This window comes from Amblyraja radiata, chromosome 1 (genome assembly GCF_010909765.2).
Source record: "Amblyraja radiata isolate CabotCenter1 chromosome 1, sAmbRad1.1.pri, whole genome shotgun sequence".
NCBI classification, from domain to species: domain Eukaryota; kingdom Metazoa; phylum Chordata; class Chondrichthyes; order Rajiformes; family Rajidae; genus Amblyraja; species Amblyraja radiata.
In genome coordinates, this window is record NC_045956.1 from 169,873,019 (window position 1) to 169,894,237 (window position 21,219).

General features: G+C 44.8%; 1 protein-coding gene across 6 annotated transcripts in view; it reads right to left on the reverse strand.

Annotated features, from left to right (window-relative positions):
• The window catches only part of ptpra (protein tyrosine phosphatase receptor type A), a 175,486-nt gene that overhangs the window by 115,340 nt on the left and 38,927 nt on the right, over positions 1–21,219 (reverse strand). For all 6 annotated transcript variants that reach the window (XM_033035285.1, XM_033035292.1, XM_033035277.1 and 3 more), the window contains exon 2: positions 6,085–6,132. The gene's annotated coding sequence lies outside the window, so the exon portion shown is untranslated. The remainder of the gene's footprint in view (positions 1–6,084; positions 6,133–21,219) is intronic.

Consider the following 21,219-nt stretch of genomic DNA (forward strand, 5'->3'; position numbering starts at 1 on the left):
GCTTGATTGTAATCATCCATAATCTTTTCTTTGACTGCATAGCAAGCAATCAAAAGCGTTTCATTGTACCTCAACATGACAATAATAAACTAAAGAGGTGTTGCCACATGAGGGTGGTATCTATCATCAAGGATGACAAGATTCCCAGGTAAGGCCCTCTTCTTCTGCTCCCGAAGGGCAGGAGGTACCGAAGCCTGAAGTAGCACACCCGCCAGGTTCAGGAACAAATACTTGCCTGCAACTATTAGGTTCTGGAACCAATCTTCACAACCCTAATCCTACCTCAACAACAGAATACTCCAGTCTACTTCTTGCATTACCATAAACTTGTCCAACAGATTTTGCACTAATGTCTTGTTTGTGCAGTCTTTGTTTTCTTTTTACTGTCTTACAGATTTTAATTTGAGTATAATTTATGTTTTAATGTGCTCTCTGAATCTATGTGCCTGCGATGCTGCAGCAAGCAATATTTTAATTTTGCACGTGCATATGACAATATACACGACTTGGCTTGACCATGTCACCAACGTACAGCAAGTAATTGGAATGGATGGCTTTATTAGAAATAGGATAAACATGGGGGGATATTACCATAGTTTTAAACTAAATGGTGGGGGGGGGGTTCAACAATTGGAAGTGTAAAGGGCCTGTCCCACTTACGCAAATTCTTCGGCGACTTGCCGGCACCCGTCATAGTCGCAGCAGGTTGGCGAAAATTTCAGACATGTTGAAAATCCAGCGGCGACCAGAAAAAGGTACGATTCTTTGGGCGACTACTCACCACCAAACAGACTTCACCCCGCAACAGAGTCCTCCTTGTCAATAGACAATAGGTGCAGGAGTAGGCCATTCGGCCCTTCGAGCCAGCACCGCCATTCAATGTGATCATGGCTGATCATCCCCAATCAGACCCCGTTCCTGCCTTCTCCCCATATCCCCTAACTCGGCTATGTTTAAGAGCCTATCCAGCTCTCTCTTGACCTCTTATATTATATATTAACCTCTTATATATGGGATAATGTGTTTTTTGGTACAATTATATATGGGAGAATGAGAATATATGGCTGTTTTGGTGTGCTTACCCACAAAAGGATGAACTTGCCACAAACAGGAGATCAATGAAGGTTTATCAGACTTGGTTTCCTGAGCTGGCAGAATTACTGCATGACATTAAATTGACGAAGATTGTACTTTCTGGAGCTCTGAAGAGAGAATCCAATTGTAACTTACAAAACTCTGACAGGACTAGATAGAGTGATTGTGGGGACCATATTTCCCCAGCTTTAGTATCCAAACTCCTGCATTCCCTCTCTCTCCATCCCTCCCCCACCCAAGTTGCACCAGGTTACCGTTCTCACTTCGCAAACAGCTAACAATGTCCTGTTTCCTTTATCATTGTTACTTTTTTGGATATCTTTAATTCAATTGTTCTATATCTCTCTACGTCCTTACATTTCACCTCATCAGCCTTCGCATACAACACATAATCCTTTCACATTTTCACCACCTCCAACGGGAGCCCTACACTAGTCCCATATATTTCCATATTCACCCCTTTCCACCTTCCGCAGAGACCGTTCCCTCTGCATCTCCCTGCTCTTCCCTTCCCACCCAAACCACCCCCTCCCTAGGTACCTTCCCTGCAACCACAGAACGTGCAACATGTCAGTCCTTTCAGGTTAGGCAAAGGTTCACTTGCACCTCCTCCAACCTCATCTACTGTATCCTTTGTTCAAGATGTGGACTGGTATACATTGGCGAGACCAAACGTAGACTGAGCATTTTGTTTCGCTGAACACCTTCGCTCAGTCCACCTGAACCAACCCTATCTCCCAGTTGCTAAACACTTTAATTCTCCTTCCCATTCCCACACTGACCTTTCTGTCCTTGGTCTCCTCCATTGTCAGAGGGAGGCTAAATGCAAATTGGAGGAACAGCATATCTTATTTCGCTTGGGCAGCTTACAGCCAGTGGCATGAATATTGATTTCTCTAACTTAAAGTAACCCAGGCATTCCCTCTCTCTCCATCCCTCCCCCAGCCAAGTTGCACCGGGTTCTCGTTTTCACATTACAAACAGCCAACAAAGGCCTGTTTCCTTTATCATTGTTACATTTTTGCACATCTTTCATTCATTGTTCTATCTCTCTACATCATCATCTATATCTCTCGTTTTCCTTTCTCATGGCTTTCAGTCTGAAGAAGGGCCTCGACCCGAAACGACATACATTCCTTTGCTGCCTGTCTCGCTGAGTTACTCAAACTTTTGATGTCTTTCATTGAAATTTACAGAATAATAAAAGACATAGATAGAATGGATTGGTAAATTATGTTTCCACTGGTGGGAGAGTCTAACACCAGAGGTCATAGCTTCATAGAAAAATAGGTGCAGGAATAGGCCATTCGGCCCTTCGAGCCTGCACCGTCATTCAATATGATCATGGTTGATCATCTAAAATCAGTGCCCTGTTCCTGCTTTTGCCCCATATCCCTTGATTCCTTTAGCCCCAAGAGGGCGGCATAGTGGCACAGCGGTAGAGTTGCTGCCTTACAGCGCTTGCAACGCCGGAGACCCGGGTTCTACCCCAACTATGGGTGCTGTCTGTACTGAATTTGTACGTTCTCCCCCTGAACTGCGTGGGTTTTCTCTGAAATCTTTGGTTTCCTCCCACACTCAAAAGACGTTTAGGTTTGTAGGTTAATTGGTTTGGTAAATGTTAAACTTGTCCCTCGTGTGTGTAGGATAGTGTTAATGTGCGGGAATCGCTGGTCAGCGCGGACCCGGTGGGCCGAAGGGCCTGTTTCCACGCTGTATCTCTAAACTAAACTATATTTAGAAGAATTATAGGGCGCTCTTTTAGAGAGGTGAGGAGGAACTTCTCCAGTCAGAGGGTAGTTAATCTGTGGAACTCATTGCCGCAGAGGGCTGTGGAGACCAAGTCATGAATATGTTTAAGGCAGAGACAGACAAATTCTTGATTAGAATGGGTGTCAAGGGTTTATGGGGAGAAGGCAGGAAAATGGGATTAGGAGACAGAGATCCCCCTTAATTGAATGGCGGAGCAGACTCGATGGGCTGAAGGGCCTAATTCTACTCCTATAACTTGTGAACTTGGGAAGATAAATGAGTGCCCATGGTATCAAAGGGCAGATTCAGATTCAAACTTTATTGTCATTGTGCAGTGTACAGTACAGAGACAACGAAAAGCAGTCTAGATACCAGCAAGGATATCAGGTTTGCAGATGGCAGAAGGCAAAGAGTAGGGGCTTTTTCTGGTTGGCTGCCAGTGACTAGCAGAGTTCTGCAGGGCTAGGTGCTGGGGCCACTGCTTTTCGCCTTGTATATTAACAATTTGGATGAGGGGATTGAAAGCTTTGTGGACAAGTTTTCGGATGATACGAAAATGAGTGGATGGGCAGGCAGTGTAGAGAAAACATGGACTCTGCAGAATCACTTAGATGGGTTGGGAGAGTGGGCAGAGAGGTGGCAGATGAAATATAGTGTGGCAAAGTGTGGAGTCATACATTTTGGTAGTAGGAATAAAGGTGTAGATTATATTCTAAATGGAGAGAGAAAACAACAACGGAGTTGCAAAGGGACTTGGGAGTGCTGGTGCAGGATTCCCAAAAAGTGAATCTGCAAGTCAAATCAGAAGTAAAGATAGCATTTATATTGAGAGGGCTTGTATACAGAAACAGGGATGTAATGCTCAAGCGCTGGTCAGGCCGCATTTGGAATATTGTGAGCAATTTTGGGACCCATATCTGAGGAAAGGCTGTGCTGGCTCTGGAGGTTTACAAGAGTGATCCCAGGAATGAGTAGGTTAACATATGATGAGCGTTTACATAGATACATAGTCAATAGGTGCAGGAGTAAGCCATTTAGGCCCTTCGAGCCAGCACCGCTATTCAATGTGATCATGGCTGATCATCCACAATCAGTATCCCGTTCCTGCCTTCTCCACATACCCCTTGATTTGCTAGCTCTAAGAGCTCTATCTAACTCTCTTTTGAATGCATCCAGTGAATCGGCCTCCACTGCCTTTTGAGGCAGAGAATTCCACAAATTCATAACTCTCTGTGTGAAAAAGATTTTCCTCATCTTAATTCTAAATGGCCTACCCCTTATTCTTAAACTGTGGCCCCTGGTTCCCAACATCGGGAACATGTTTCCTGCATCTAGCGTATCCCAATCCCTTAATAATTTTATATGTTTCTATAAGATCCCCTCTCATCCTTCTAAATTCCAGTGAATACAAGCCCAGTCACCCCATTCTTTTATCATATGACAGTCCCGCCATCCCGGGAATTAACCTTGTGAACCTACGTTGCACTCCCTCAATAGCAAGAATGTCCTTCCTCAAATTAGGGCGCTGGGCCTGTACTCGCTGGAGTTTAGAAGAATGAGGGGGACCTCATTGAAACATGCAGAAAAGTGAAAAGCTTGGATAGAGTAGATGTGGAGAGGATGTTTCTACTGGTGGGATAGTCTAGACTGGAGGTCAAAGCCTCAGAATTAAAGGACGTTCTTTTAGGAAGGAGTCGAAGACATTTCTTTAGTCAGAGGGTGCTGAATCTGTGGAATTCTTTGCCACAGAAGACTGTGGAGTCAAAGTCAGTGGACATATATAAGGCAGAGATAGACAAATTTTCGATTAGTACAGGTGTCAGAGGTTGTGGGGAGAAGGCAGAAGAATGGGGTTAGGAAGGAAGATAGATCAGCCATGATTGAATGGCGGAGTAGACTTGATGGGCCAAATGACCCAATTCTGCTCCAGATGACCCAATTTGGGACCATTCTTCAGTCTGAGTTACTCCAGCATTTTGTGTCTATATTTGGCATAAACCAGCATCTGCAATTCCTTTTTATTACTGTTCCTGTTCTGTAATGGTCTATGTTCTTTGAGATGCGTCTCAGATGTATAGCAAATGCCCTGCTCTTGACCTCCCAAACCTGCAGAGTGGTGAACTTAGCCCACTTCATCTTCATGATGCAGTGCATCAGGAAAGCTGGAAGTATTGTTAAGGATGCCTGCCACCCTGGCCATCCCCTTTACTCTCTGCTACCATCCAAACAATACACAATTTGAAATCTCGGACATCCAGATTTAAGATCAGCAACTTCCACCATTGCTTTATCAAATTCCTGAACCAATCACCTCTTTCACCCCCCGTTCCTGGAGGTTCTGCATAGTTCAAAAGTGATAGCAGCAGAATTAGGCCATTCGGCCCATCAAGTCTACTCCACCATCAATCATGGTTGATCTATCTCTCCCTCCTAACCCCATTCTCCTACCCTATAACCCCTGAGACCTGTACTAATCAAGAATTTATCATTATCTGCCTTAAAAATATCTATTGATGGTTTTCACAGCCTTCTGTGGCAATGAATTCCACAGGTTCACCACCCTCTGTCTAAAGAAATTCCTCCTCATCTTCTTCTTAAAGGAACGTCCTTTAATTCTGAGGCCATGACCTCTGGTACTAGACTCTCCCACTAGTGGAAACATCCACATCCAAGCTTTTCACTAGTTAGTAAGTTGAACATAGGAACAGGAGGGGTAATGTTTTTTTAGTCCCATCCTTTATATCCCATCCTTGGTTGCATGGGCAAGTTGCGCCGAAGGACCTGTTTCATGCTGTATGACTGACCATATTTCAACTGAAGTGCAGAGGCGCACAAGTCCATTCATAGCTTCCAAACAGCACTCTAATAACATAGGCCCATAAGGACAACATAATTTCCCACACTACCTGGCTACACAAGTTACCTGCTAATCTTTTAAATTTCTGACAATAACGTTGCTTTACATCAGCAATAATAAGCAAATAACATGTAAAACCAGCCAAAATGTATCTTCTACCAAGCAGAATATTAAAAAAATTAAACATTAATATGGATCAATATCCTTAATATTGCAAAGCTGCAAAAAAAATCTCAACATTTTGTTGCCCAAATTTTTAAAGTTGATGTGTGGGAAAATATTTCCCCCATATCAATTCAGCATCATGCTGCACAATTTCATACTTTAACAAATGAAATTGCCCTTTCCCCAGTTTCATAGTTAATGATGCAAATACATACCTTTCAGGATTACTTTATAGGATCCATAAAAGAAATTGTTGACAGTGTCTGAAATTTAAAAAAAAAACTGTCAGAGTTTATAGACACTTTTTATGGCAGTGAACACGATAAATTGCAGTACGAGTTAAGCTTGAATCTAAACAGTAAGTTCTCAGGAAGCTGAATGAGACTACAATTAAACAGACTACAGGAAGTTAGAAAAATATATTCTAATGGATTTCAGGGAACAAATGCAATTTAATTCTCGCTGTGGCCTCCTGTATATATGTGAGACTAACCGAAGACTCGGCGACCATTTTGCGAACACACGTGCTCAGATTGCCAAGGCTCACCAAATTACCCGGTTGCCAATCATTTTAACTCCTATTCCCATACTGGCCTCCTCCATTGTCAGAGTGATGCCACATGTAAACTGGAGGAACAGCACCTTGTATACCACCTGGTTAGCTGACAACCCAATAGTATGAACATTGAATTTTCCAATTTAAGTAACCTTTAACAACCCCTCCCCCCCATCCCATTTTTCCTCAAACCCCCTCCTCTCCCCAAGCCCCACCTAGACACACCTATTTCTCCTCTCTTGCTCCACCTACATTCCTTCCACTGCCTTAACAATTTGCAACTTTAGTTTTGTTTCGAGATACAGTGCGGAAATACAGTGCCACCAATGATGCCCGCAGATTGTACCAAGTCGATTAACCTACAAACCTGTACGTCTTTGGAGTGTGGGAGGAAACCGGATATCCTGGAGAAAACCCACGCAGGTCACGGAGAGAACATACAAACTGCGTACAGACAAGCACCCGTAGTCAGGATTGAACCAGGGTCTCTGGCGCTGTATGGCAGCAACTCTACCGCTGTGCCACCATGTCGCCCTTCCATCCGCTACAATTCTTTTGTCTCGCACCTTTTTGTCTCATCGCTGGCCTTGCCTAACCATCTGCCAAAAAAAACCCTCGTCTGTGTTCACCTATTACCTGCTATGCTTTTTCTGCCCCTCCTCTCTTCTAACTTTCTTCTTCCTTCCCCCCCCCCCCCCCCCCCACCAATTAGTCTGAAGAAGGGCCCAACCCGAAACACCTATACATGTTCGCCAGGACTGCTGCCTCCTGCACTTGGTGTCTTTTTTTGCGCAAAATCCGCCAATTGGGTCAGTTATCCAACAGAAAACAGCATATGGGAGCAGAAAAATCTTGGCCACTTGCTCTATTTAAAATGATAAATTATTTGTATGCAACTTCATAATTCATCAAACATTAGTTTTAGTTCATCTTTTGACCAACAAAGGTTAAATCGACAAATTAGAAGTCTTTAGTCAAACCCTTTTGGATTTAAACAGATCTTTGCCACTGAGTTTAAGCTGTAGCAATGTGGCTAAATGGCTACAGCAACTTGATTCAATCCTGATTTTCATTGATAAGTGGAGCTCGCACGCTCTTCCTGCAATTTTCTCTGGCTTTCACCCACATCCCAAAAATGCACAGCTTCAACTATAAATTACTCATAATGGAAGAATCAAAGGGGTGTTAATGGGCATGTTAAGTGAATACATTAATCGGGAAATAGGTGAGAGAATGGATTTGGTAGGTTTGCCCTGAGAGGCGGCGCAGATTTACTCAGCCAAACAACCTTTCATGTAATAACGAAATATGGATTAATGAGAAGGCCAGGAGAAAGCCCTTCTCATTCATGCTGCTTGGAGAAGAGGAACAGGAAATCCTGTGCTGAATTAAGGGACAAGTTCCTCACATCTGCCGAAATGAACCGATCACTCAGGTGATAACTCAGCGATCAGGCTGCACGGAGATTCCACAGAATAGGGTCACAACTGCCTTTCTAATGATTCAAGGTCAGAAATCCAGAGATTCTTTGCATCAGGTTTCTTCCAGTCTGCAGCTGTTGATGACCTTGTTGATCTACTCCCCTGCATGTTGATTTACTCTCCTGCATGACTGGCCTGTTATCTCTTTCCTTGCACCAGACTGGTTTGAGTTGATGATGATCTTGAGTCATTATGTCAGTGAAACTTCCCTATTAGTCTCTTGGTCCTTACCCCATGAAACAATCCACGGAAGATAGACACAAAAACTGGAGTAACTCATCAGGGCAGGCAGCATCGCTGGAGAGAAGGAATGGGTGATATTTCGCGTCGCGACCCTTCTTCAGACTGGTTAGGATAAGGGAAACGAGATATATAGTTCAAGTTCAAGTGAGTTTATTGTCATGTGTCCCTGGATAGGACAATGAAATTCTTGCTTTGCTTCAGCACACAGAACATAGTAGGCATTTACTACAAAACAGATAAGTGTGTCCATTAGGTGATGATGCAGAGAGATAAAGAACAATGAATGAAAGATATGCAAAAAAGTAACGATTATTAAGGAAACAGGTGTTTGTTAGGTGAATATGGGAAGCTAGTGTGACTTGGGGGGAGGGGGGGAGGTATAGAGAGATAGAGAGAGAGAGAGAGAGAGAGAGAGAGAGAGAGAGAGAGAGAGAGAGAGAGAGAGAGAGAGAGAGAGAGAGAGAGAGAGAGGGGGGGGGAATGCCGGGGCAACCTGAAGTTAGAAAAATCAATATTGATACCTCTGGGTTGGAAGCTCCCCAAGCAAAATATGAGAGGCTGTTCCTCCAATTTGCGTTTAGCTTCACTCTGACAATGGAGGAGACCTACGGCAGAAAGGTCTGTGTGGGAATGGAAAGGAGAATTAAAGTGTTTAGCAACTGAGAGATCAGGTAGATTCAGGCAGACTGGGTGAAGGTGTTCAGCGAAACGATTGCCCAGTTTACGTCTGGGCTCGATGATGTATAAGAGTCCACATTTTGGTTTGGGTGGGAAGGGATGAGTTAACCAGGGAGTTGAGGAGGGATCGGTCTCTGCGGAAGGCGGAAAGAGGTGGAGATGGAAAAATGTGGTTAGTGATGGGATTCTGTTGGAGGAGGCAGAAATTTCGGAGGATTATGTGTTGTATGTGACGCCTGATGGTGTGAAATGTAAGGACTAAGGGGACTGTCTCTGTTGTGACGAGGGGGAGTGGAAGCAAGGGCAGAGCTGCGGGGTACAAAGGAGACACGAGTTAGAACCTCATCTATGATGGGAGATGGGAACCCCCCGTTCCATAAAGAATGAGGACAGATGTCCTGATTTGGAACACCTCATCTTAGGTGCAGATGCGCCGGATGGAGGAATTGGGAGTAGGGGGGTAGAGTATTTGCAGGAAGCAGGGTGGGAAAAAGTGTAGTCGAGATAGTTGTGGGAGTCATTGGTTATGTAATAGACGTCAGTCGATAGTCCATTCCTTCACTCCACAGATGCTGACTGTCCAGTTGAGTTACTCCAGCTTTTTGTGTCTACCTTCAGTTTAAACCAGCATCAGTTCCTTTCTACACAAACAATCCACGGAACTCTCCTTCCGGCTATAAATTAATTTATGCTGCTCTCATAAAATATGGCATCACTACTTTCAAAGATACAATCCCAAAAGATTTTATAAATACATAAGGGGGAAAAGGGTAACCAGTGAGTGGCACCTCTCAGGAATCAAAGCGGTCACCTCCGTGTGGAGCCACAGGAGATGGGCAATGGAAGTGTCTTGAGAGCAGTTAGTGTTATCGTCGAAGAAGTACTGAAGATACTATCGTGTATGAAGGTAGACAATTTTCCAGGGCCTGATCAGATATATCCGAGGACATTCTGGGAAACTAGAGAGGAAATTGCAGGAGCCTTGGTTGAAATTTACTAGTCGCCCTTAAATACAGGAGAGGTGTCTGAAGACTGGAGGGTTACAAATGTTGTGCCTCTATTCAAGAAGGACTGCGGGAAATATACTGGGAACTATAGGCTGGTGAGCTTAACATCTGTCGTTGGAAAGTTACTAGAGAGTATTCTGAGGGATAGGATATACAGGCATTTGGATGTGAGCAGAAAGGTCAATGAGGGCAGAGCTGTAGATGTTGTGTACATGGATTTCAGTAAGCCATTCAACAAGGTTCCGCATGGTAGGCTGCTCTGGAAGGTTAGAACGCATGGGATCCAAAGAGAGATAGCTGAATGGATAGCAAATTGTTTCGTGGAAAAAAGCTTCATGGAGGGTGATGGTGGACTGTTGCTTCTCAGACTGGAGGCCTGTGGCTATTGGTGTACCTCAGGTTCGATGCTGGGCCCATTACTGCTTGTCATCTACATCAACGATTTGGATGAGGACATACAGGGCAAGATTAGCAAGTTTGCTGATGATATAAAAGTGGGTGGTTTTGCAGATAGTGAAGATGGATGTGAAAGATTGCAGCAGGATCTGGGATCAATTGGCCAGGTGGGCTGAGGAATGGTTGATGGAATTTAATACAGAGATGTGTGAGGTTTTGCATTTTGGGACATCTAAGAAGGGCAGGACCTACACAGTGAACGGTAGGCTTCTGAGGAGTGTTGTAGAGCAGAGGGATCCTAGAGTGCAGGTGCATGGTTCCTTGAAGGTCGAGTCACAGGTAGATAATGTGGTCAAAAAGGCTTTCGGCACATTGATCGTCATCAGTCAGAGAACGGAGTATAGAAGTTGGGAGGTTATATGGCAGTTGTATAAGACGTTGGTGAGACCTCATTTAGAGTATTGTGTTCAGTTCAGCCCATGTTATAGGAAAGAAATTAGAAAAGAAGATATGAGGTTGCTTTGGCAAGTAAGGTAAAAGTAAATCCGAAGGGTTTCTACCGCTATATTAATAGCAAAAGGATAACTAGGGATAAAATTGGTCCATTAGAGAGTCAGAGTGGCCAACTATCTGCAGAGCCAAAAGAGATGGGGGAGATATTGAACAGTTTCTTTTCTTCGGTATTCACCAAGGAAAAGGATATTGAATTATGTGAGGTAAGGGAAACAAGTAGAGTAGCTATGGAAACTATGAGGATCAAAGAAGAGGAAGTACTGACACTTTTGAGAAATATAAAAGTGGATAAGTCTCCAGGTCCGGACAGGATATTCCCTAGGACATTGAGGGAAGTTAGTGTAGAAATAGCAGGGGCTATGGCAGAAATATTTCAAATGTCATTAGAAACGGGAATAGTGCCGGAGGATTGGCGTACTGCGCATGTTGTTCCATTGTTTAAAAAGGGGTCTAAGAGTAAACCTAGCAATTATAGACCTATTAGTTTGACGTCAGTGGTGGGCAAATTAATGGAAAGAATACTTAGAGATAATATATATAAGCATCTGGATAAACAGGGTCTGATTAGGAACAGTCAACATGGATTTGTGCCTGGAAGGTCATGTTTAACTAATCTTCTTGAATTTTTTGAAGATGTTACTCGGGAAATTGATGAGGGTAAAGCAGTGGATGTTGTGTATATGGACTTCAGTAAGGCCTTTGACAAGGTTCCTCATGGAAGGTTGGTTAAGAAGGTTCAATGGTTGGGTATTAATGGTGGAGTAGCAAGATGGATTCAACAGTGGCTGAATGGGAGATGCCAGAGAGCAATGGTGGATGGTTGTTTGTCAGGTTGGAGGCCAGTGACGAGTGGGGTGCCACAGGGATCTGTGTTGGGTCCACTGTTGTTTGTCATGTACATCAATGATCTGGACGATGGTGTGGTAAATTGGATTAGTAAGTATGCAGATGATACTAAGATAGGTGGGGTTGCGGGTAATGAAGAAGAGTTTCAAAGTCTACAGAGAGATTTATGCCAGTTGGAAGAGTGGGCTGAAAGATGGCAGATGGAGTTTAATGCTGATAAGTGTGAGGTGCTACATCTTGGCAGGACAAATCAAAATAGGACGTACATGGTAAATGGTAGGGAATTGAAGAATGTAGGTGAACAGAGGGATCTGGGAATAACTGTGCACAGTTCCATGAAAGTGGAATCTCATGTAGATAGGGTGGTAAAGAAAGCTTTTGGTGTGCTGGCCTTTATAAATCAGAGCATTGAGTATAGAAGTTGGGATGTAATGTTAAAATTGTACAAGGCATTGGTGAGGCCAATTCTGGAGTATGGTGTACAATTTTCGTCGCCTAATTATAGGAAGGATGTCAACAAAATAGAGAGAGTACAGAGGAGATTTACTAGAATGTTGCCTGGGTTTCAGCAACTAAGTTACAGAGAAAGGTTGAACAAGTTAGGGCTTTATTCTTTGGAGCGCAGAAGGTTAAGGGGGGACTTGATAGAGGTTTTTAAAATGATGAGAGGGATAGACAGAGTTGACGTGGAAAAGCTTTTCCCACTGAGAGTAGGGAAGATTCAAACAAGGGGACATGACTTGAGAATTAAGGGACTGAAGTTTAGGGGTAACATGAGGGGGAACTTCTTTACTCAGAGAGTGGTAGCTGTGTGGAATGAGCTTCCAGTGAAGGTGGTGGAGGCAGGTTCGTTTTTATCATTTAAAAATAAATTGGATAGTTATATGGATGGGAAAGGAATGGAGGGTTATGGTCTGAGCGCAGGTATATGGGACTAGGGGAGACTATGTGTTCGGCACGGACTAGAGGGGTCGAGATGGCCTGTTTCCGTGCTGTAATTGTTATATGGTTATATGGTTATATGGTTCAGAGAAGATTTACGAAGATGTTGCCAGGACTGGAATGTCGGCAGGGTCTCTATTCCTTGGAGCACAGGGGATGATTGGTGATCTTATAGAGGTGTATAAATTCACGAGAGGAATGGATCGGGTAGATTCACAGAATCTCTTGCCCAGAGTAGGGAAATCGAGGACCAGAGGATATAGGTTCAAAGTGAAGGGGAAAAGATTTAATAGGAATCTGAGGGGTACCTCGGGGCTCTCACTTAACTTCTTTTCCCTGTTCCCTGCTGCCAGCCGGGCAACCTTGCCAGCTTTTTAGGTTGCCAAATTACAGTTTAGGTGGTCATTTAAGATGGTTTAGGTGGTCTTTTAAGACGGTTTGCATGATCCGTGCTATAATATGCTCGGACGAAGTGCATAGTTACCAGTCAGAATTATGCTCAATGAAGCATTCACATATTATTTCAGCTTCAAATAAAGTCACAAACTAAACATATTCACCAATCAAGACATGATATATCGCACAATGACATGCAGCAAAATTATACTACCGTATCTCAACTCTTTTTACACATTGCAATTAATGCAATTTCTATTAGTTCTTTCCACTTCCAAACAAAAATGCAGTTGGATTATTCAGTGTATGATCATCCTGTGTCAATAAATCCTGGACCGTGGTAACATATGTGCTTAACCATGCACACTACAGATTGATGCAAGCATGTTTTCTGTGAAGGACCGAAAATTACCATTACATGGCCATAGCATGGGACATTATTGCTATTGGTACAGAAACATTCTCGCTTCCCACATAATTTATCCATAAGGCTTTCAGAAGGCTTTCCACAAGGTCCCACATAAGAGATTAGTATGCAAACTTAAAGCGCACGGTATTGGGGGTTCAGTATTGATGTGGATAGAGAACTGGCTGGCAGACAGGAAGTAAAGAGTAGCAGTAAACGGGTCCTTTTCAGAATGGCAGGCAGTGACTAGTGGGGTACCGCAATGCTCAGTGCTGGGACCCCAGCTATTTACAATATATATTAATGATTTGGACGAAGGAATTGAATGTAACATCTCCAAGTTTGCGGATGACAAGAAGCTGGGGGGTAGTGTTAGCTGTGAGGAGGATGCTAGGAGGCTGCAAGGTGACTTGGATAGTTTGGGTGAGTGGGCAAATGCATGGCAGATGCAGTATAATGTGGATAAATGTGAGGTTATCCACTTTGGTGGCAAAAACAAGAAAGTAGACTATTATCTGAATGGTGGCCGATTAGGAAAAGGGGAGATGCAACGAGACCTGGGTGTCATGGTACACCAGTCATTGAAAGTAGGCATGCAGGTGCAGCAGGCAGTGAAGAAAGTGAATGGTATGTTAGCATTCATAGCAAAAGGATTTGAGTATAAGAGCAGGGAGGTTCTACTGCAGTTGTACAGGGTCTTGGTGAGACCACACCAGGAGTATTGCATACAGTTTTGGTCTCCTAATCTGAGGAAAGACATTCTTGCCATAGAGGGATTACAGAGAAGGTTCACCAGACTGATTCCTGGGATGGCAGGACTTTCATATGAGGAAAGACTAGATAGGCTCGGCTTGTACTCGCTAGAATTTAGAAGATTGAGGGGGGATCTTATAGAAACTTACAAAATTCTTAAGGGGTTGGACAGGCTAGATGCAGGAAGATTATTCCCGATGTTGGGGAAGTCCAGAACAAGGGGTCACAGTTTAAGGATAAGGGGGAAGCCTTTTAGGACCGATGAGAAAATCATTTTTTACACAGAGAGTAGTGAATCTGTGGAATTCTCTGCCACAGAAGGTAGTTGAGGCCAGTGCATTGGCAATATTTAAGAGGGAGTTAGATGTGGCCCTTGTGGCTAAAGGGATCAGGGGGTATGGAGAGAAGGCAGGTACAGGATACTGAGTTGGATGATCAGCCGTGATCATATTGAATGGCTGTGCAGGCTCGAAGGGCCGAATGGCCTATTCCTGCACCTATTTTCTTTGTTATGTTTCTATAACAAAATATGCAGGTTGCAAGGAAATTTCTAAAGGCATTTTATGATAATAGCTGTTAAAACCGACTATACCCATCTGACAGGTTAAACATTACACTAACTGACAAGAGATGGCCAAAGGACATACTGCATCCGCTGCTCTAGATGTCAGCTGATTTACATCGGTGAGACCAAGCGTAGGTTGGGCGATCGTTTCGCCGAACACCTCCGCTCAGTCCGCAATAACCTACCTGACCTCCCGGTGGCTCAGCACTTCAACTCCCCCTCCCATTCCCAATCCGACCTCTCTGTCCTGGGTCTCCTCCATTGCCAGAGTGAGCAACAGCGGAAATTGGAGGAACAGCACCTCATATTCCGTCTGGGGACCGTGCGTCCTTATGGCATTAACATTGAATTCTCCCAATTTGGCTAGCCCGTGCTGTCTCCTCCCCTTCCTTAACCCTCTAGCTGTCTCCTCCCACCCTCCCATCCGCCCGCCCTCGGGCTCCTCCTCCTCCTACCCTTTTCCTTCTTTCTTTCCCCACCCCCCATCAGTCTGAAGAAGGGTTTCGGCCCGAAACGTCGCCTATTTCCTTCGCTTCATAGATGCTGCTGCACCCGCTGAGTTTCCCCAGCAATTTTGTGTACCTAACTGCAGCAAATGTTCTTTTGTTAATATGTTTAAAGATATCAAAACGCCACATTACCGGACATTCAGATTAGATGCACGTGTTGTGAACAGCAATGAAGATACCCAGTTTGTACGCACCAGATTAAAAAAAATATTGATAAATGCTGTTTCCGTCATTCCCACTTCAGAATTAACGTTAAAATTTCAACTGAAATATCTCCTGACCAAATTTGTGATGTATATGACCGATTGTAGAAGTAAAACCTGGATAAATCCAACGTATAGTTGTGAAAGTTGCTCGTTAAATAACTACAATACTGATACTCCATATTAAGAGCATTGATTTGCCGTTAAAATGAATTCTGTAATAACGTGTCAACGGTAGCAGTGACAATCGAACACTGCGGTTTTAATGTTTCACGTGTTCACAATTTAATTAATCCATCTATATGGACTATAACAAGTAATAACATTTGGAATTAAAACACATTTGATTGCATTCCTTTATCAAACATAGTCAATGTTCGCTCTGTAGACATTTCCAGCACAATAGGGTCAGGGAGGGGGGGGGGGGGGGTGTGAATCAGTGGAGGGTGGATAGATGGCAGGGGGAGGGGGGGTTGAGAAGGCAATCGGTGCGGAATAGATGGATTGAGGCAGGTGAATTAGTATGTGTTGGTTGGAGTTTATAAAATTGTGAGGGGAGAGCACAGGGGATGTCAGTGGTATTGAATGGGGTGATCAGTACAGGATGGATGGAGGCATCAGTATAGGATGAATGGGGGGTCAATACAGGGTGAATGAGGGGATCAGTATAGGATGAATGGAGGATCAGTACAGGATGAATGGGGAGATCGGTGCAGGGTAAATGGAGTGTGGGTCAGTACAGGATGAATGGGGAGATTAATACAGGATGAATGGAGAAGTGGAGGATGGATGGGAAGGGGGGTAAGTACAGGATGAATTGGGGGACCAGTGTAGGATGATGGGGGGTGGCAGGAGAATCAATGCGAGGTGGATAGGGTGATCAGCGCAGGATGTATGGGGGGGGGGGGGGGGGGGGGGGGGAGGAGATAGATGGGGAGGGGAGCACAGGGGATGTCAGTGAGGACTGAATAGTGGCGAGAATGGGGATCAGTGTGGGATGGAGAGGACGGGTCTCAGGATAAGGGGGGTGGAAGGGGGCGTACAAGAGAGAGAGGGGAAGGGGCAGAGGAGGAGGGGAGGAAGGAAGGTCAGCGCTCGGACAACATCGCCCTGCTGCCTTTGCCGTCCCTGTCCACCGCCAAGTGCCGCCACCAAAGGGGGAGGCGGTTGGGATCTCCTCGCCACCGCCTCCTCTCCTCCGCCAGTCAACAGCAAGGTGCAGGGCCGAGCAGTGCAGATCAAAGATCATATAGCTATAGGATTTTTGGTGCAGCTGCTTCAGACGGTGGAAGGAAGCCTCCCCGTCCCTCCCTCCCTCGGCGTGCGAGAAGGTTTGTTTTGAAAGCAGTTATCGCTGTTAGCGGATTTGCAAGCAGCGGCCGCCAGGGCGGGCAGGGTGCTGGAGGAGAAGGCGGTGGAACCGCCATCGCGGCTGCTGCTGCTGTGCGGGGCCCGTCATTCGCTCCGACCCTTCGTCACCCTGCACCTGGTATCTTTGCCCCGCACGACAGCCGTCGTCGTCGCCGCCGACACGAAACGTCACATTCCTTTTCTCCAGAGATGTTGCCTGACCCGCTGAGTTACTCCAGTTTTTCATGTCTATCTTCGGTATAAACCAGTATCTGCGGTGCCAAGCCGGGCAAAATGAGTCTGCATTTAGGTTATGACGTCATATCTTTAATGATGGCGGTCAGAATGAAGCATCATGGAGTGCATCAAGCAGTGAGAATGAAGCAGGTTGACCGTTGGGCAGGTGGTGAAGCATTTGAGGAATGTTCTGGAAATGCGGCCTTCCCCCCCGACGTCACTCGAAGCTGGTGGAATATCCAGTGTGTGAAAGAGGCTTCGTGCCCGCCCACCTCATTGTGACGTCATCAGTGGAAGCTGGTCGTTTTAAAAGGAATTTTTTTTTAAACTTTAATCAGCAATGTCGTGAAATAAAGCATAACATTTAAAATTAAGCTGCTCATTGCTTCGAGGGGAAAAATGTGAGTCAGAATATATAAAAATCTTATTGCTATCACGTAGTCTTTTTGCTAAAATACACGCAGGCACACATACACACGTCTATTGTAGTTCAGAGCTTATGGTCGGTGGGGGTGCTGCGAGTCGGCTGCCCTGCCAACAGCGTGTTCAATATTTTGACTTTTTTTTGGTGGTGTGTCTAATGTTAGTTTAGGTGTCTCATGGTGTGTCTTGTGTGTGTGGGGGGGGGGGGAGAGAACCGCTTTCGGTCGCCTCCTCGATGGTAGGCGGCTTTTTCCATGTCGCCTTCCTCGCGGCCTAACAGCATGGATTGGAGCGGCCTTTTCCAGAGTCGGGCCCAGAACTTCAGCAGTGGGCGCAGCGTGGACCTTTCCATCGCGGAGCAGGCGAACCCTTGCCAGGGGCCACCAGAGTGGAATGCTCCGATCACTGGCCTGGTGTCATGGGGCTGTGGTCTGTGGACTTACCATCCGGAGTCTGGGATCCCTTGCCGGGGATCGCCAGAGAAGAGCTCCGACCGCCAGCCTGCGGCCTATAACATCCGTGGTTTTCGGTAGGAAAGTGCCGATTCAGGCACAAAACACGAGTATGTTTGACCGTCCCGACGAGAGGGTCTGTACATCGGGCCGTCCATATCAGGCGACTACGGAGGGTTTATGGCCCCGACCACGGATGAACAAAGGTAGAAGACTGGCTGAACTTTGTTGCTTTTCACCACAGTGAAGAATACTGTGGTGGATGTTTGTATTAAATCTTATTGTGTATTGCATGTTCTTTTTAAGTGTATCGCTGCTGGCAAATTCATTTCACTGCATCTTCGGGTGCATGTGACTAATAAAAATGACTTTGACTTTTGAGGTCGAGTGTGTGGCCAGGATGGTGTGGGCCACTGATGATGCTGGGTGCCTTTTTGAGGCAGCGACTCCAATAAATTCCAATAAAGTGATGAACTGGCAGTGTTCACAACTTTTTGCAGAGAAAAGTCAAGGCCATAAGTCTAAGTAGCAACTAGCGTATTACCAACCCGCAAGTTCAAGTTCAAGTGAGTTCAAGTGAGTTTATTGTCATGTGTCCCTGTATTGGACAATGAAATTCTTGCTTTGCTTAAGCACACAGAAAATAGTAGGCATTTACTACAAAACAGATAAATGTGTCCATTGCAACAGGAAAGAGCATTGAAATTAACTATATGTATCAAAGAGAACGATTAAATCAAGGAAGTGAGATAAAAAGGTTAAGAATTTATCTGAACACATTAAGCATTCTGAACATTTAAGGGCACACAGAAATAATGGGTGTAATCTATTCTCCATTACACTAACTTGAGAACTGAAATATCTTTGATGCCTTTTCTGTTAAATGATAGTCATATTGGAATCAGGCCCTTCAGCCTAACTTGCCCACGCCGACCAACGTGCCCCATCTACATTAGACCCATTTGCCTGTGCTTGACCCATATGTTTTTAAACCTATCCTGTCCAAATCTATATACTATTAAAACTCGGTGTGTGTGTCATTATTTTTGCATTTGATTCGTTACATGGCCAAAACCAGACGCAAAAATACCAAGATTTTTACCATTTCGCTAGCGATTTCACTTTTACATTCGCTCATCCACTCATCATTAAATTTAGTCATTTTTCTGTACACATTTTTAATAAAATCCCCCCCCCCCCCCCACTCACTCATTTTTTCACCTCCATAACGGCTGCTGCCGCCCGGCTCATCTCCAAAAACACCGAGATTTTTACCTTCGCTCGCGATTTTACTTCCTCCCCCTCCCAGGCCCGGCTCTGTCACACTGGCCGAAGCCAAAGATCGCATGGTCCTCCCCGCTGCTTTTCGCCGTCCCCGCAGGATTGCACTGTCCAAAAATCCCACGCGTCAACGGCCTGTCGGCCCGCAGGCGCATTGAGGGCGTATGCAGCGTCTCGATGGGCGTACACAGCATCTTGACGTCATACGCAGCGTCTTGACGTTGTACACGGCGTCCGCCTAGCGCGTGGCATTGCGCGATGATGTCAGGCCGCCCCCTCCCCTCGCAACGGCGCGTTGCGGGAATAGACCCAACGGGTCTGCACTTGGTCTAGTATCTTAGAAATGTTAAAATGCCTGCTTCAACTCCCTCCGCTGACACAAAAAACTGGAATAACTCAGTGGGTCAGACAGCATCTCTGGAGAAAAGGAATAGGTGATGTTTCGGGTCAAGTCCCTTCTTCAGACAGTCGGGGAAAGGGAAACGGGAGATATAGAACAAATGAATGAAAGATACGCAAAAAGGTAACGACAATAAAGGAAACAGGCCATTGTTAGCCGTTTGCTAGGTGAGAACAGGGTTGGACAGGCTAGATGCAGGAAGATCATTCCCGATGTTGGGGAAGTCCAGAACTAGGGGTCACAGTTTAAGGATAAGAGGGAAGTCTTTTAGGACCGAGGACCAGAGGATATAGGTTCAAAGTGAAGGGGAAAAGATTTAATAGGAATCTGAGGGGTACCTCGGGGCTCTCACTTAACTTCTTTTCCCTGTTCTGTGCTGCCAGCCGGGCAACCTTGGCAGCTTTTTAGGTTGCCAAGTGACAGTTTAAGTGGTCATTTAAGACGGTTTAGGTGGTCATTTAAGACGGTTTGAATGATCCGTGCTATAATGTGCTCGGACGAAGTGCGTAGTTACCAGTCAGAATTATGCTCAATGAAGCATTCACATATTATTTCTGCTTCAAATAAAGTCACAAACTAAACATATTCACCAATCAAGACATGATATATCGCACAATGACATGCAGCAAAATTATACTACCGTATCTCAACTCTTTTTACACATTGCAATTAATGCAATTTCTATTAGTTCTTTCCACTTCCAAACAAAAATGCAGTTGGATTATTCAGTGTATGATCATCCTGTGTCAATAAATCCTGGACCGTGTTAACATATGTGCTTAACCATGCACACTACAGATTGATGCAAGCATGTTTTCTGTGAAGGACTGAAAATTACCATGACATGGCCATAGCATGGGACATTATTGCTATTGGTACAGAAACACTCTCGCTTCCCACATAATTTATCCATAAGGCTTTCAGAAGGCTTTCGACAAGGTCCCACATAAGAGATTAGTATACAAACTTAAAGCGCACGGTATTGGGGGTTCAGTATTGATGTGGATAGAGAACTGGCTGGCAGACAGGAAGCAAAGAGGGAGTACAGAGAAGGGTTACAGAGAAAGGTTGAACAAGTTAGGGCTTTATTCTTTGGAGCGCAGAAGGTTAAGGGGGGACTTGATAGAGGTTTTTAAAATGATGAGAGGGATAGACAGAGTTGACGTGGAAAAGCTTTTCCCACTGAGAGTAGGGAAGATTCAAACAAGGGGACATGACTTGAGAATTAAGGGACTGAAGTTTAGGGGTAACATGAGGGGGAACTTCTTTACTCAGAGAGTGGTAGCTGTGTGGAATGAGCTTCCAGTGAAGGTGGTGGAGGCAGGTTCGTTTTTATCATTTAAAAATAAATTGGATAGTTATATGGATGGGAAAGGAATGGAGGGTTATGGTCTGAGCGCAGGTATATGGGACTAGGGGAGATTATGTGTTCGGCACGGACTAGAGGGGTCGAGATGGCCTGTTTCCGTGCTGTAATTGTTATATGGTTATATAAAGAGTAGGAGTAAACGGGTCCTTTTCAGAATGGCAGGCAGTGACTAGTGGGGTTCCGCAATGCTCAGTGCTGGGACCCCAGCTATTTACAATATATAAAACAAGAAAGTAGATTATGGCAAAAACAAGAAAGTAGACTATTTTCTGAATGGTGGCCGATTAGGAAAAGGAGAGATGCAACGAGACCTGGGTGTCATGGTACACCAGCCATTGAAAGTA